This window comes from Pleurodeles waltl, chromosome 9, assembly GCF_031143425.1.
Source record: "Pleurodeles waltl isolate 20211129_DDA chromosome 9, aPleWal1.hap1.20221129, whole genome shotgun sequence".
Classification (NCBI taxonomy): Eukaryota; Metazoa; Chordata; class Amphibia; order Caudata; family Salamandridae; genus Pleurodeles; species Pleurodeles waltl.
Genome location: NC_090448.1, coordinates 658453898 through 658468706, shown reverse-complemented (window position 1 = coordinate 658468706; position 14809 = coordinate 658453898).

The window sequence follows — 14809 nt, the reverse complement described above, 5'->3', positions numbered from 1 at the left end:
TGGGGATCAACTTAGAGCATTTGATCACCACGTAGACATATTCCTCAGTCTCTTTTGCCTCCTTGGCTTTATATGGAGTCACTGGCCGAGCATGGAGCAATAACAAATTCAGTAGGTTTACAAGTGCCTGGCAGGTACTCGACTATAAAGTTGATCTCCTGTCCTGCGGGATCCATTTCTCAATTCTCAGGAGTGGTTTAGATGCAGAATCCGGGAACAAAGGAAGTAATGGCTTAGTCTCTGTAAAAATGGTAAACTAATGTCTGTACAGGTACATATAGAAGTGTTGACATCCCCAGCGAATTGCAGTGGCTTTATACTAGTATTTGAAAGTATCTCTATTCAGTTGGTGTGAGTATCCAGCATATGCAACTGAAACCCACTACCCACACTCCTGATGCTGAAACAGTACAGCCCCTAATCCTGTGGCACTCCTATCGACCACTACCTGGGATTCTATTTTGGGGTTAAAGTACACAAACAGCGTGTCAGCAGATAAAGCTGCATTGGTTTTGTGGAATGCCTGCTCTTGTTCCTCTCCCCATACCCTAGCAGACTTGGTAAGTTCGCGAAGGGGGGCTGTGATATCTGACAGATTCTTCATGAACCGTCCACAGTAAGTTACCATGCCAAGTAAAACTGCGGGCTCCTGACATGGAGGTGGGTGCTGGGGTGTCTTGAATGTCCCTCACTTTTTCTGGGTCAGGACCTACTTCTCAGACAGAGAACTGGTAGCCGAAGAAGGTTATGCTCTTTCTCAAGAATTTGCACTTTGCTCTATAAAGGGTCAGGCCGTGGTCTTTAAGCCTGGCAAATAGTGCACGGAGGCAAGTGAAGTGGTTGTACAGAGTTGGGGCATGCACCAGAATGTCATCACTCACGTTCACAACACACCAGGGAGACTGGTCAATACCGCTTTGATTATGTGCTGAAAAGCTTCAGCTGCACTTGATATGCTGAAATTCAACTTGGTGCATCACTACAGACCCACGTGTGTGGAGAAGTTGGTTATGGGGCAGGAGTCTGGGTGCAACGCTATCTGGTGGTAGCCAGATCAAAGTTCCATTTCAGAGAACCATCTCAATCCTGAGAGTTCTCTGATAATGTCATGTATAGTTGGTGTAAGATGGCGGTCCCATTTGATAGCCAGGTTGGGCACTATCATATCAATGCAGATCCACACCACGTCAGGCTCTTTGTTTTTTTTCACAACCAAAATGGGGGATACACATGGGGTTGAGCCAACAACTTTCTCAATGATGCCGGCTTCCTTGAGAAGCATCAGCTCCTTCTCTACCTTGGGGTGTAGATCAAAGGTTGCCCATCTGTGGCGGAGCGCCACTGGCAGAATTGATTCATGGATGTGTAGACAGATGGCTTTGCCTTTCAGACACACTATACCATCAAAAAGGAAGACAAACTCTTGTGTCAGTCTATTGATGTCGCTATTGTGGATACTGAATACAAACCACACCGGCCTTAGATCTTGAGTGGTCCGGCAACTCAGGCGGAATCCTGCCTCTTTTTGAGATACGTTGACCTTATCACTAGACTAGGTGACATCATGGGAGACTTCCACGTGGAAAACACCAGCCCGATGTAGAGGCGAGCAGTTACCAAATGTGTACACCTTGACCTTGACGGTACACAGAGCAGGCAATTCTAGCAGCTTGTTGTGCAAGTTGGTGGCCATAAGGTTAATGTAGGCTTCGGTGTCGATAATAGCAGGGACTGGGTGACCTTGGATTCTGAGGAGGCACAGGGGGCCATTTAGGGTGTGGGGCAATGAGGCACTACTATTCGGACAATGTGGACTGCCCCTTGTTTGTCGTCGTCCATGTCGCTCTCTGCAAGTGTGGTGGGGTGTGACTCAACAGTGCTTACATTCTTTTCTGGCTGGGCTGCTGATTGCTTCCGTGGGGAGTAACTTACCTTGGAAAAATGGTTCAATTTCCCACTCATACCACGTCTTTCCACACACTGGGCACTTGACTGTGTGGGGGCATGTCCCAATGCACCATCTGTAGGGCTGCTTTAGTGTTTTGGACTTGGACATTTCAAGTTTGGGTTTTCGGGTATCCTTTCTGATGGCATTGACGGGTTCTTCCTTGACGGGTGAAACTTGCACTGAGTCCATGTGGGCCACCCGGGCCTTGAAGTGTTCTTTGGACTGCCCTACGGTTAGAATATCTCTCATGGATATTCTGGGCTCTTGTAGAATGCATTCTTAGAGCTTCAAAGATGCATATCTATGTATGAACTGTGCTCTCACCTCGTCCTCCTCAGCAGGCAGCGAGCAAGTGCTTCCTAACTGTTTCAGGCATCTATGAAACATGTCAATTGTCTAGTGCAGTCATTGATGTGCCTGCCGGAGGAAGAAGAGCTCATAGTCAGGAATAGCGCAAGGCTCAAAATTTGCCTTGATTGCATTCTTCAGCATTATGTACATGCGTGGTGGGCCAACCTCTGCCACAGATTTGGAGATATTGTGCACGTCAGCTCCATCTAGGTGGAGGAGCATTGGTCTCTTCCTGTCCCCAGCAATGTCCACAGCCTCAAAGTAATTCTCGAGGCGCTACACCCTGGATTTCCGCCAGGCAGACTTGAGTTAGTGGGGACCTAGTGGCAGCAAATGTTCCAGGGCTGGGATGGATGACATGGAGGGGTCACTGCAGCACACAGGGCCGGGATGGAGCACTTGCACATTCTGTCTGCACCAATGTATAGGCTAGCCTGGGCGAGTAGGCAGAGCAGGTGACTCAGGGACCACAGGTAGTCACTGGCAGGAGTGCGGGCTCAGACAGTTGAGGTCAGCAACATGCTGACGGCCTCTCTGGGTGCCAACAGCAAAAAGTGTTTGGTGATGGGTAGCAGGTGTGGCTTGCCAGGATCAGGCATGGCACATTCTAACAGAGGCTTCCTGATCTTGTGATGAAATGGCTTAACTGTCCTTTGTGACAAGCCTCAGCCAGAGTGAGCAGCTGGGTAGGCCCTCACGAGTGAAGTAGCATGGGTGGGGCCATAGCTGATAGAATACGCCCTCCACGTCGCACCGGAAGCGGTGGTGGGGCTCTCCAGTGTGGTAACTGCCTGCTCTGGTCTCACTGCCAAACTCGAGAGCAGGGCCATGGGACTTGCAGACTGAGGCGGTCTGCAGCAAGCACTCTGCTCAGGCTGCAGGCATCAGCAGCCTCTGAGGGGTATGCTTGCAGAGGTCTGTAGGCAGTCGCAGCACGAGGGCGTGCTGGAGTATCATTGGCCGATGAGGCACCGATGCATGCAGAATGTAGGTGGCGCCAGTGTGGGAGGAGGGTCATTGTTGCATCCTCGTTGCCTCCTCATCGCCAATGTAGTGTGGCATAGGCAGACCGGGTTAGTAAAAACACACTGGTACAATGATTGATACACTCATGGCCTTACTACTGACCACATCCGTCTCCCGTGCTCCAATCTATTAACTTCCTGACACGAAGCGTCAGGGTGAACCACACCACGTTCATGGGGGAATATCCAAAACCTCTCTCCCTCGGGCGCTCTACATGGTGTTGCTTACCCATGACGCATCCCTACAAGCCGCTAGGCTAAGAGCACGAACATGCAGCTCCTAGCCCAGAGAGGGAGATTAGGTAGATGGGGCCACATACTCTAGATTAAATCCACTCAAAAGCGTCCTCAGTACTCAAAATCATAGGCCTTTGAAGAGTTTTTTCTTATTCTTGAGACCCCTTGCAAAACCACTTTTTAAGGCATGATCAGATGGGCTGGGAGCAGTGCCTCGAGCAGGGTGGCACTGTTGACATTGTTTGAGGCACCGGCATTATCTCCTACCTGCAAATACCTTGGAACTGAAACGTTGCTTTAATTGTAAAATGAATATATATCCCACATAATGGAATGTCCTCATTGTGGAGAACAGCACATTTGTGTTTTACCACAACTTGTGGTAATAAGCGCTATAAAAAACCCAGGCTGCTACTATGTGATGTGACTGCATTGACATGAAACTTGATGTTAAAACAACAAGTTCTTGCAGTGGTGCCCAGCCTATCTCTGTACAGCGTTTGCACTTTTTTCAGAGAGACCTCTTTCCCAAACACCTTAATTCACTACCAGTCCTTTTCTATTAAAAGAGAAAAAAAACACGAACAGTGCGCCTCATGGTAGCATAGCTTAGTCAGTAAGATTTGGGGACGCCACAGGTTGAATGGGTGAGATAACCAAGTTTTGGGATAGACTGTCCCCATGAGGAGCACGGTCAGTACTCACTTGCATTAGGTGGGCCACTAGGACTGATTTACAGTTTGACAATGGCGCATAGTACCCTATACATCAAATTCAAGTTCTGCCCACATGATTTTGAGTTGAGCAGACCGCAAGTTTTACACAGACGGAGTAAAACCTTTTCCACCCGTGTGAAACCTCCTTTGATGCCCGACTGAGTAGGGCCATCGGAGGAGGTAAGACATCTAACTGTCCACCGTATTTAGAGTGGACCGGTGGATGTCCTTTACTGCAAGGTATATCCGGGCGGTGAAGGCCAGTTGAAAAAAAATATAACCCCCCACCTTAATTCCAATGTTGTGGGGCTCATTAGGTTTGTATTTTTCAAAAACAAATGTCCACTTTAGGAGTTTGTTTTTGAAAAATAAAAAACTGTTGAAATGTTTGATTGCCTGCGGTCATATTTAACGGTGTCGTCTGTCAAACCTTTCCTACAGTGACAGGAACTGGCATGAGGGCAGTTCCTGCCACTGTATAGAGATGTCCTTCAGGCCAGCAAGTATCTCTAAATTTTCGCGTGTGGAGTAAAGGCAGGCTGGCTGATGCAAAGTCCTCAGTCATACTGTCTTCTTTTACTCCGTCCACCAAACCCTAACTCAGACCCTCTGTCTAGAGTGGCACAGCGGCAAAAAGCATTGCTTTACAATGCTACCAGGAGCAGTAGTTAGACTTTGGAAACATGAGACAGGTGCAGCTTTCCAAGTATACATCGGCTAATGTTTGCGAATTCCAAAAAGTAGTACATGTTCATCAATTCAAAGAATACTTAGATGGATGCAGATTTACTACTATTAAGTTCTTGATCCAAAAAATGAAGTTAAAACTTCTTAAAAAAACTAAGGAAGGTGAGAAAACTAACACAGACATAGCAGATCCGACCCAGGCCCCCCTGACCCAACTGCCTGGTCAAGAATGCAACCCCTCCGCCCCCCACCCCCATCCCTGAAGCTACACCGATGATGCCTTAAGGCAGGTTAGAATTGATCCGACCAGAGTGGAAATAAATATTGCTTCTGTCCATTAAAGCCAAAGATAACTGTTCCACTCAGAATATTTGAGTATCTTCCAAAATAACCTTAACAATATATGTGAAGTGGTCTTGATATAATGCCCTGACTGTGTTGTCAAGATGGGACATAGACATGGATCCCTTGCAACTGCCTGGTAGTGGGCTAGGACCATTTTCAGGGCGGGCCTCTGGCCATTGCAGCTGGCCGTTAAAATTACAAGGATTTTGAAAAATCATGGTACTGAACAAGCAATTGAGGAAAAAGGGAAAAACCTACGAGCTTAAATGTGTGTTTTTGTGAGTCTGGAAAATGGAGGGAATTGTGGTGGGTTCCCAGCATTTTTTCTTTGTATTTGGTTCATTGATACGTTTTGGAGCTAGTATTGCTAAATGTAAAAAAAAAATGTGGTGTGATAGTTTGTCGCATTCGCTATGTATATCACTTGCTCATGCTGTTAATAAATCTCCAGAAATAGCTTTTGAACGACTCTCTCAGAGTCTTGAGGTAAAGAAAGGTGTTAAATATGACCATAGGGAAATAACAGTTATCGCCACAACAGTCATGGCTGAAATGGTTTGAATAGACAATGAGGAATAATGTGCCAGGAATACTGACATTAATATTACTGTTGACTCAGTGGAAATAATGGTCATAGGGATGCTGTGCAATATTGCACAATTGAATGGTGGTTCGGACAGGCTCCAATGATCCTACTGGACCTCTCTGGAAATCCATCATCTATGCTTGTATCCATCTATACATCAGTCTACCTACACACCCATCATTTGACTTATCTATCATCAATAACGTTTTTAAAACATCATTTGATCCTTTTGCCCATTCATTCATCCATCCATCATCTATCCTCTCTAATTTCCATTTATGTTGCTGTCCATCCTCTCAGATTTCCATTTACTATGACAGTCACCCACCCTCTCAAATTACCAATTTCTCTGCCATCCTTTCACCCACCCATCTATCCATCATCACATTTTATTTTACTCTGCCATTCTTTCACCCTTCCACTCATCCTTCCATCCAATCAGATTTCAATTTACTCTGCCATCTTTTTGTCGATCCATCCATCCATTCATCTCAGAATTCCATTTAGGCCCATATTTATACTTTTTGACGCAAAACTGCGCCAACGCAGTTTTGCGTCAAAAAAATTAGCGCCGGCTAACGCCATTCTGAAGCGTCATGCGGGCGCCGTATTTATTGAATGACGTTAGCCGGCGTTAGCCGCCGGCGCCGTCTGGTGTGCGTTAAAAAAAACGACGTACACCAGGCAGCGCCGGCGTAGGGGGATATGGAGCTTGGGCGTCAAGAAATGGGGCAAGTCAGGTTGAAGCAATTTTTTCGCCTCAACCCGATTTGCGCCATTTTTTTTCACTCCCAACCCCCATAGAAATGACTCCTGTCTTAGCAAAGACAGGAGTCATGCCCCCTTGCCCAATGGCCATGCCCAGGGGACTTCTGTCCCCTGGGCATGGTCATTGGGCATAGTGGCATGTAGGGGGGCACAAATCAGGCCCCCCTATGCCACAATTCTTTTTTTAAAAAAAACACTTACCTTAATGTCCCTGGGATGGGTCCCTCCAGCCTTGGGTGTCCTCCTGGGGTGGGCATGGGTGACAGGGGGTGTCCCTGGGGGCATGGGGGGGCACCTGTGGGCTCCTTCAGAGCCCACAGGTCCCTTAACGCCTGCCTTTTGCAGGCGCTAAAAAACGGCGCAAAAGCGGCCGTACGTTATTTTTTTTGACCCGCCCACTCCCGGGCGTGATTTTTGCCCGGGAGTATAAATCCCACGCACATGCCTCGGAGTCGATTTTTTAGACGGGAACGCCTACCTTGCATATAATTAACGCAAAGTAGGTGTCCACGCTAAAAAATGACGCTAACTCCATGGACTTTGGCGCTAGACGCGTCTAACGCCAAAGTATAAATATGGAGTTAGTTTTGCGTCGAAATTGCGTAAAAAAAAATGACGCAATTCCGGCGCAAACGGAGTATAAATATGCCCCTTACTCTGGCATCTTTTCATCCACTCATCCATACTCTCTGATTTCCATTTACTCCACATTCCTTTTAGCCACCCATTTACCCATTATCTCACCCACTCATCTACCCATCCTTTTACCCACTCAATCATCTACCCTTTCATCCACCCATCCTTTCACCCACTCATCTATCTATCTATCCTTTCAACCACCCATTCTTTCACCCACTCATCCATCCATCCTGTCATCAACCCATCCTTTCACCAACTCTTCCATCCTTTTACTTTCTCATACATCCTCTTGTCCATCCCTCTTTCGCATCAGATTTTTTTTTCTTCCTTTGGTAGATAATTTTAAGCTTTTATCTGCCTAGCTGCAAGTAAAAAACAAGCCACGTAAATAACCCTTCCCCTGCTGTAGCTATGAGAGAGAGAGAGAGAGAGAGAGAGAGAGAGAGAGTTACTGAGCCTAAACACTGATGAAACTGAAGTATCGCTCTTTGCGAAGACCTTTGTATGGTGTTCTTCATGGTGAACTCCGGAACTTGATTCTCCTCCTGTTCCTAATTCCTCTGCTCACAACCTTGGTTTTCTTTTAGATCACTAATTATCCCTCTGTTTTTGCATTCCATCAAGTTCACCTCTGTGCGCGTTCTCTTGCTTCTGACTTTGCGTAAGGTTGTTCCTGTCATAAATCAATTGTTCAGGCACGTGTCTCCTAATTGGTCTATTGCGTTTATTTGTATCTTGCACTCCCTAGCTTCCTGACTGCTAGATTCAAAACATTCAAAATACGGATGCCAGGCTGATGCTTGGTCGCAGCTGCCTCTCACACATATCCTCTAATCTTAGGTGGGCTGCTGATTGCTTTGGTGCATACCTCCTTATCTTAGCTTGCTCCACTGACTGCCTAGTCATAAAATATGCCTTTTTGAAGGGCTCTGTCTTTGCCATAAAGTGGGTCTATGGTTTCATCCCTGGTTATATGCAGGGACTATGGCCCTCATTATGAACATGTCAGTCTGTTCCGCACCGCCAGCGGTGGCGGCAGAAACCGCCATCAGAGGAGCGGTCCGGATCGCCAAATAATGAACCAAATGAAACTCTCACATCCCGCGCACCACCCACCGCCATGAAAGTAGACCCGCTGACAACGGCAGAGTCCGCCCACAGGCCGTCGGAAAGACCCAACCCACCCATCAAATTATGAACACCATTCCGCCGCCAGTTCTGGGTCGGGAACCACCGCCACATAAAGCCAGGCGGAAATTAAATAAATAGAAGGAAACACTCACCGGAGTACCACAAAACGTGCAGTGGCAGCTATGGACAGAGAGCTGCAGATCATGCCAGCTTTGCTCCTTGCCATAAATCTACCCGACCGAGACCGCCGACGAAGACGACGATGATAAGTACCGCAACCTGCGACACAAGGGAGGAAAGGGCAAACTTACATACCCACCCTCTACCCCCACCCCGCAAAGCCCCCCCAACCATTCCCAGCAGCACTAGTCAGACACCCCACACCAAGAGGGACGTACCCGACTGGAGGCTACTGCAACGTGGCCATAGGACATACAATAGCCCCATACACATAAATCATTTAAACAAACACCAGGGTGGATCTGCGTGCAGCCCAAACACAGGCCACACAGAAACTTTATTAACTCGCTCAGTGAGCTAGATGAAGCAAACAGGGCCAATGGCCAGTCCAACAAGATTCAATTGTCCCTGGCCATAACTGGCCACACCTGACTCCCACAAGTGCTGGGTACTCCACAAAACGGGGCACCATAGGGGGATCCAGGCACCTCACGGAATGGTGGCAGGGGGGTGGGGTGGGGATTTTCGACGGGGGTGGGACTTAGACTTGCGGGAGGAGGTTGGAGGGGGTGGGCTTCTCCTTTGAAGGTGGTGGGGGCTTTTTGGCTCAGGTGGAGGTGGATGCATTAGGCTCCGAGCGGGCCTTCTTCTTCACTGGAGAAGGGACACGGAAATGGGAAGGCTGCGGAAAGGGCAAGGAGGTGGGCAAGTTTCGGGACAAGACGGGGTGGGCCAGTGGGTCCAAACAGGTCTACACAGGAGAGGAAAAGTTTCTTGGGAGCAAGTGGGGTGGGCGTTGATGAGGGCATGGGAGTGGAGGCAGAGGGAGTTGATGTATGGGGTGTAGGTGTGCATGTAGTGGGTGCCGGTGACTGCTCAGTATGCTGTGGTGTGGTGGAGGTCTGATGGGTGGGTGTCTTGCTGCGTTTGAGTGTTTTGGGAGGTGGGGGAGTGGACACAGTGGGAGAAGACAGACCGCTAGTGTGGATGTATGTTGGGTGTCTGTCTGCAAGTCTGGTGAGTGTGCTGCATGTGTCAACTACAGTGGAGGTGGTGAGTGCAGGTGTGGTGTATGGGATGCATGTATGGCTGTCTGCTATTGTGGTGAGTGCAGGAAGAGGAGCAGTAACAGTGAGTGACGGTGCAGTGCATGAGGGTGTGCATGTAGAGGGGACAGACAGGGAGGCAGAAGAGGCAGGCACACTGGGGGAAGTGGACGTTGTTGTGTGTGCAGGTGTATGTTGGCTGTGTGAATGCTTGTGGTGGGGGGTGTGGTGCTTGTGTTTGGAAGTGTGTTTTTTGTGTGTTGAAGTGCTTGACTGCGTGTCTGAATGTGTGCCTTGGACGGGTGAAGGGAGTGGGGTGCTGGAAGGGGTAGAGGAGGTTGGAGGGGGGACAGAATGGCCAGGGAAACTGGCTGCCATCCAAGAGGAGGCCAGAGCCTGAAAAGATCTCTGTAGGGCAGACACAGACCTGTGAATTCCATCCAGATAGGCACTAGTCTGCTGCACCTCTGATGCTAGCCCCTGGACGGCATTGACAATGGTTGTCTGCCCTACAGAGATGGTTCTCAGGAGGTCAATAGCCTCCTGTGTGAGGGCAGCAGGGCTGACTGGGGCAGGGGAGGAGGTGCCTGGGGCGAAGGAGACGCCCACCTTTCTGGGTGGGTGGGCACGGCCAACTCAGTGGGGAGCAGAAGGGAGGGCACTGATGGTATGGGTGGTGGCGGAAGATGTCACGGTTGTGATTTGTCCACTAGTGTCCGCCACCGCCAGAGGACCCCCATCGGAGGAGGTTTCGGAGTCACTACCACCGGTGGTAGTAGCCTCGCCGTGGAAGTCCCCTCGCCCTCCCATCCACTGGTCCCCTGGGCATCCGTTGTCTCTGCCTCCGAGGATCCGTGGGCCGCTGTCTCCCCACTAGTCGGTGCCTCAGCTCCCTCGCCTGATGTTGATGCTGTACCAGACACACAAAAGAGAACAGGGATGGAGAGACAAAACAGGAGAGACACTTGTAAGTAGCTGAATGCTGATACACAATGGCCAGACACCTACCCAGCAGACACACCCAACAGGCTGCACCGTGCACTAGGCCCATGACCATGGCCCTGACTACTGAGCAGTATAGTGACCTACACCCACATCCTGTCATTGCATTGAAGCTGAGGTAGGTGAAACCTGACAGGGACACCCCTAAACCCTTTGGGGAGCAGACAGTAGCTGGACACTAGTCAAAACCCTGCTCTAAACCCCATGACTCTATCGCACACACACTCATCCTTCCAGGCTGAAGTATGGACTGTGAGTACTCACCCCCTTGTGACTGCTGTGCAGCCTTAAAGCGCCCATCCAGGTCTGGGTACGCCACTGCCAGGATCCTTCCCATTAAGGGGGTCAGTGCCCGACGGACACCCCTACCACGTTGGGAGGACTACCCCAGCTGGGCCTCACTGATCTTCTGCGCCCAGCGCCGCAGGTCCTCCCACCTCTTCCAACAGTGGGTGCTCCTCCGGTTGTAGACCCCCAGGGTCAGTACCTTCTTGGCGATGGCATGCTAATGTGCCCTCTTCTAGTGGGCGTTGACCTAGTAGGGAGACACAGATAAGAATCACAAAGGTCAGGCACCTGCACGATGGCAATGGCTGGCTGATTGTTAGACATAGGGCAGACAGTACTCCCAGACATGCAGGACAGCGGCACGCAGCATTCCATGCACCAAGCCCCATCCTGGCTCACAGGAACGCACATCAGAGCAATCCACTCCATCCATTACACACACAGTGCCCCCCAAACCCGGACTCACCTGTACCTCTGGCCGGATGTAGAGTCTGCCGTACAGGGGCAGGACCCCTTCCACCAGTTTCTACAGTTCTTCCTGGGTGAAGGCTGGGGCCCTTTCCCCTGCACCACGTGGAAGATCAGGGAGTCAAGTGAGCACATGATGACGAACGTGCGTACGTTCAGCGGCGCTCATGATACGCCAAGATTCCCCATTGGCATCCATGTTATCCAATGAGGGTGCGAACAGCGGTAAACACTGCCGAATGCTGTGACGTCAACCGCTAGCGGTCTTAGATCACTTCCACAACGAAGGGGCAGAACTACAGTGGGCAGACATTTTGCCATCACCTATGCATCTTGAAATTCAATTTAGTCACAATACTGGGCCTACTAGCCATATGATTCACATATGTCTCTATCCATAGAGTATATTATCACACATGATTTACTCCGTTCCCTCTCAGTGGTGACAATGTACATCTGTCAGGTTGCAGTTATTGTACAGACACTACTATGAAGAATGCAGTGAATGTGTTTAGCAAAAATGCCTGTGTATGTATGTACATGACTCCTTGTTTTTACCCCTCACAGGTACAGACCCTTGTGGCGAGGAAGGGCACCTTCTGTGTACAGACCACTTGTGGATATGGGGACAATGGTGGAGCATCAGATCATTATCACTTAAGACTCACACGTGCAACTATTCAGGACCTCTGTGCATTACTGGATCCTGCACTGACTCCCAGAAATTGTAATCAGCATGCCATTCCAACTGAGGTGCAGGTGCTCTCCGCACTTCATTTCCTAGCCACAGGCTCCTTTCAAGTGACAGTGGGCATGGGTGCTAGTTTCTCACAGCCAATGTTCAGCCAGGTACTTACAAGATTTCTAAATGCATTTGTACAACATCTGCAATCTTATGTGCGATTCCCCCAAAGTGCTGAGCTCCCTGCCATCAAGTCAGACTTCCATGCCTTTGCAAACATTCCCCATGTTATTGGTGCCATCGATGGAACCCACATACCCATCATCCCCCCAAGAGTTAGTGAACAGGTGCACAGAAACAGGAAGAACTTTCACTCCATGAACATCCAATTGGTATGTACAGCAGACCAGTACATATCCCATGTGAATGCCATGTTTCCTGGTTCAGTCCATGATTCATTTGTTTGGAGGAACAGTAGTGTGCCACAAAATATGGAACAACCAAGAGGACAGAGGGTGGATCATAGGTAAGTGTGCCTGCCACTAACTGACACATTGCTGAAAAACAGCCTGTTAGACTAAGGACATTCCAATGACGACTCTGTATTGACCATTTCTCTAGGTGATTATGGCTATCCAAACTTGCGTTGGCTCCTGACACCAGTGAGGAATCCCAAGACGGATGCAGAGAGGAAATAAAGTGAGGCTAATGGATGTACTAGGAGCATGATAGAGCGTACTATAGGTCTCCTGAAGGCTAGATTTCGGTGCCTACATATCTCTGGTGGCTCCCTGGCCTATGGGCCTGATAAGGTGTGTAGGATAGTGGTTGCCTGCTGCATGCTGCACAACGTGGCCGTGAGACATTCAATCCCCCTTTTGGAGGTGGAGGGTGCTATTGGTCCTGATCTGTTACCTCAGAGAGGTGAGGAGAGTGATGGTGAGGATGAGGAAGGGGAAGATGTAAATTCCAGAAACCAACTGATACAACTCTACTTCCAATAACTGTCTGGGACTTCAGCCTGTATATGTGGTTAGTGACTGATACTATAAATGTGCCATGTCAACTAGGGGGAATTGGTCATGATATGCGAGTCATGGACCTCTTCAGCATGGTACAGACAGACAACATAAGCATTCCCTTCTTGACTTTTTAGAAACACACTGTACCACCAGCATGCACAATTTGACAATAAAGTTTATCCCTGCCTGTTGCATCATTACTCCACTTTGTTCAATATTGAAAACAGGGGACAGTGTTACAGGTGAGATATGTTGTTTATTGGTGGAATACTGTGAAATGTGCTTTGTACAGTGATGAAATCCGTTATGGTTGGTTGTCCTCAAAACCGACTTGGTGGCAGGCCTGTTTGATTTCATAGGTGGGTCCTATTTGTAGTTCTGTTCATCATTTAGCCCTCAACTAAGTGCAGTTTGGGAATGGGTGTGTTGGTTGTTTGGCAGTAGCAGCAGTGTCAATTGTTGGTAGGGGGCTTGTTCTTTGCTGGGTATCCAGTGCCATATCTTGGCCTGAGGCTACGTTTGGGCACCTGCTGTGGAGCTACTTGGGGTGACATGGTCGGCCCTTGTGATTCCTGGGAGGGTTTTTCCTGTGTAGTTTCAGCTGCTTGGGACAACTGTTGCTGGTTGTCCATGGCTGTTGTGGGGGTCTCTTGTCCGGTGTGGGTGTCTGAGGGTTTGTTGACCAACTGCAGCATTGCTCCAGCAATGATGGCCATTGTTGCATTGTGTTCTTGCCACTGCTTCATGGCCTGTTGGTGATGTTCCAGCTGCATCCTCTGACTTTGCTCCAGGGTGGTTACAATCTGTGCCAACCTGTCTTGGGTATGTTGGTATGCCCCCAATACCTCTGCAATGACGTCCTGGGCTGCTGCAACTTTCCGGTGCCCTACCCCCTGACCCACTGGGGCACTTGACCTTGCCCTGGCCCCCTGTGCCTGTGTCCCCTGCGCAGGTCTGGACGTGCCACTAGTACTGGGGCCCTCGTCTTCCTGTATGTTGGGGGTGGGAGACTGTGGCCTCTGTTGCTGTGTTCCACCTGTTTGTGCCCTGGGTCCACTGGTGTGGGCACGCCTCCCCTTGCTTCTGGTCTTGACTGGGTGTTAGGGGTGACAGTGTTTTCCTGGGTGGGGCTGCTGTACGGTGAGCATCCAGGGCTGTGTGAAGGGCCTACCTGCTCATCAGTGTCCAGGGATCCTTCACCAGTGTCCTGTGATGTGCCTCTGTCTCCCTGGAATGCTGTGGCACTCCTTGTCCCCTCCATTAGGGTTGCACGGGTGGTGGTGCCTGTTGGGGGACATAGAAGTGTTTGTTTCATATGCATGAGGGTTTGAGGTGGGAAGTACTGTACAATTTAGTGCTGGTGTGCCTTTCAGTGGCCTTCAGGGGTGCCTTTGTGAGGTGGACATAGCATCCAGTGGCAGTGGTGGCGTTACATTGTGGTGGGGGTTATTATTCCATTGTGGGAACGTGCAGGGGTGGGTGGCTGTGCACAGCGGGAGTGATGTGGGCCTGGTAGTGAGTTGTGGGTGATGCAGCGTGGTGGATTTCGTGGGTAATGGCTGGGAGGGGTGTGGGTCTAGGTGGGTGTGGGTGGGGTGGGGTGGTGCATGCATTACAGGTAGGGTGTATATGGGGTAAATGTAGACAACTTATCCGAGTCCATTCCTCCAGTGAGTCTCTCTGGGTGC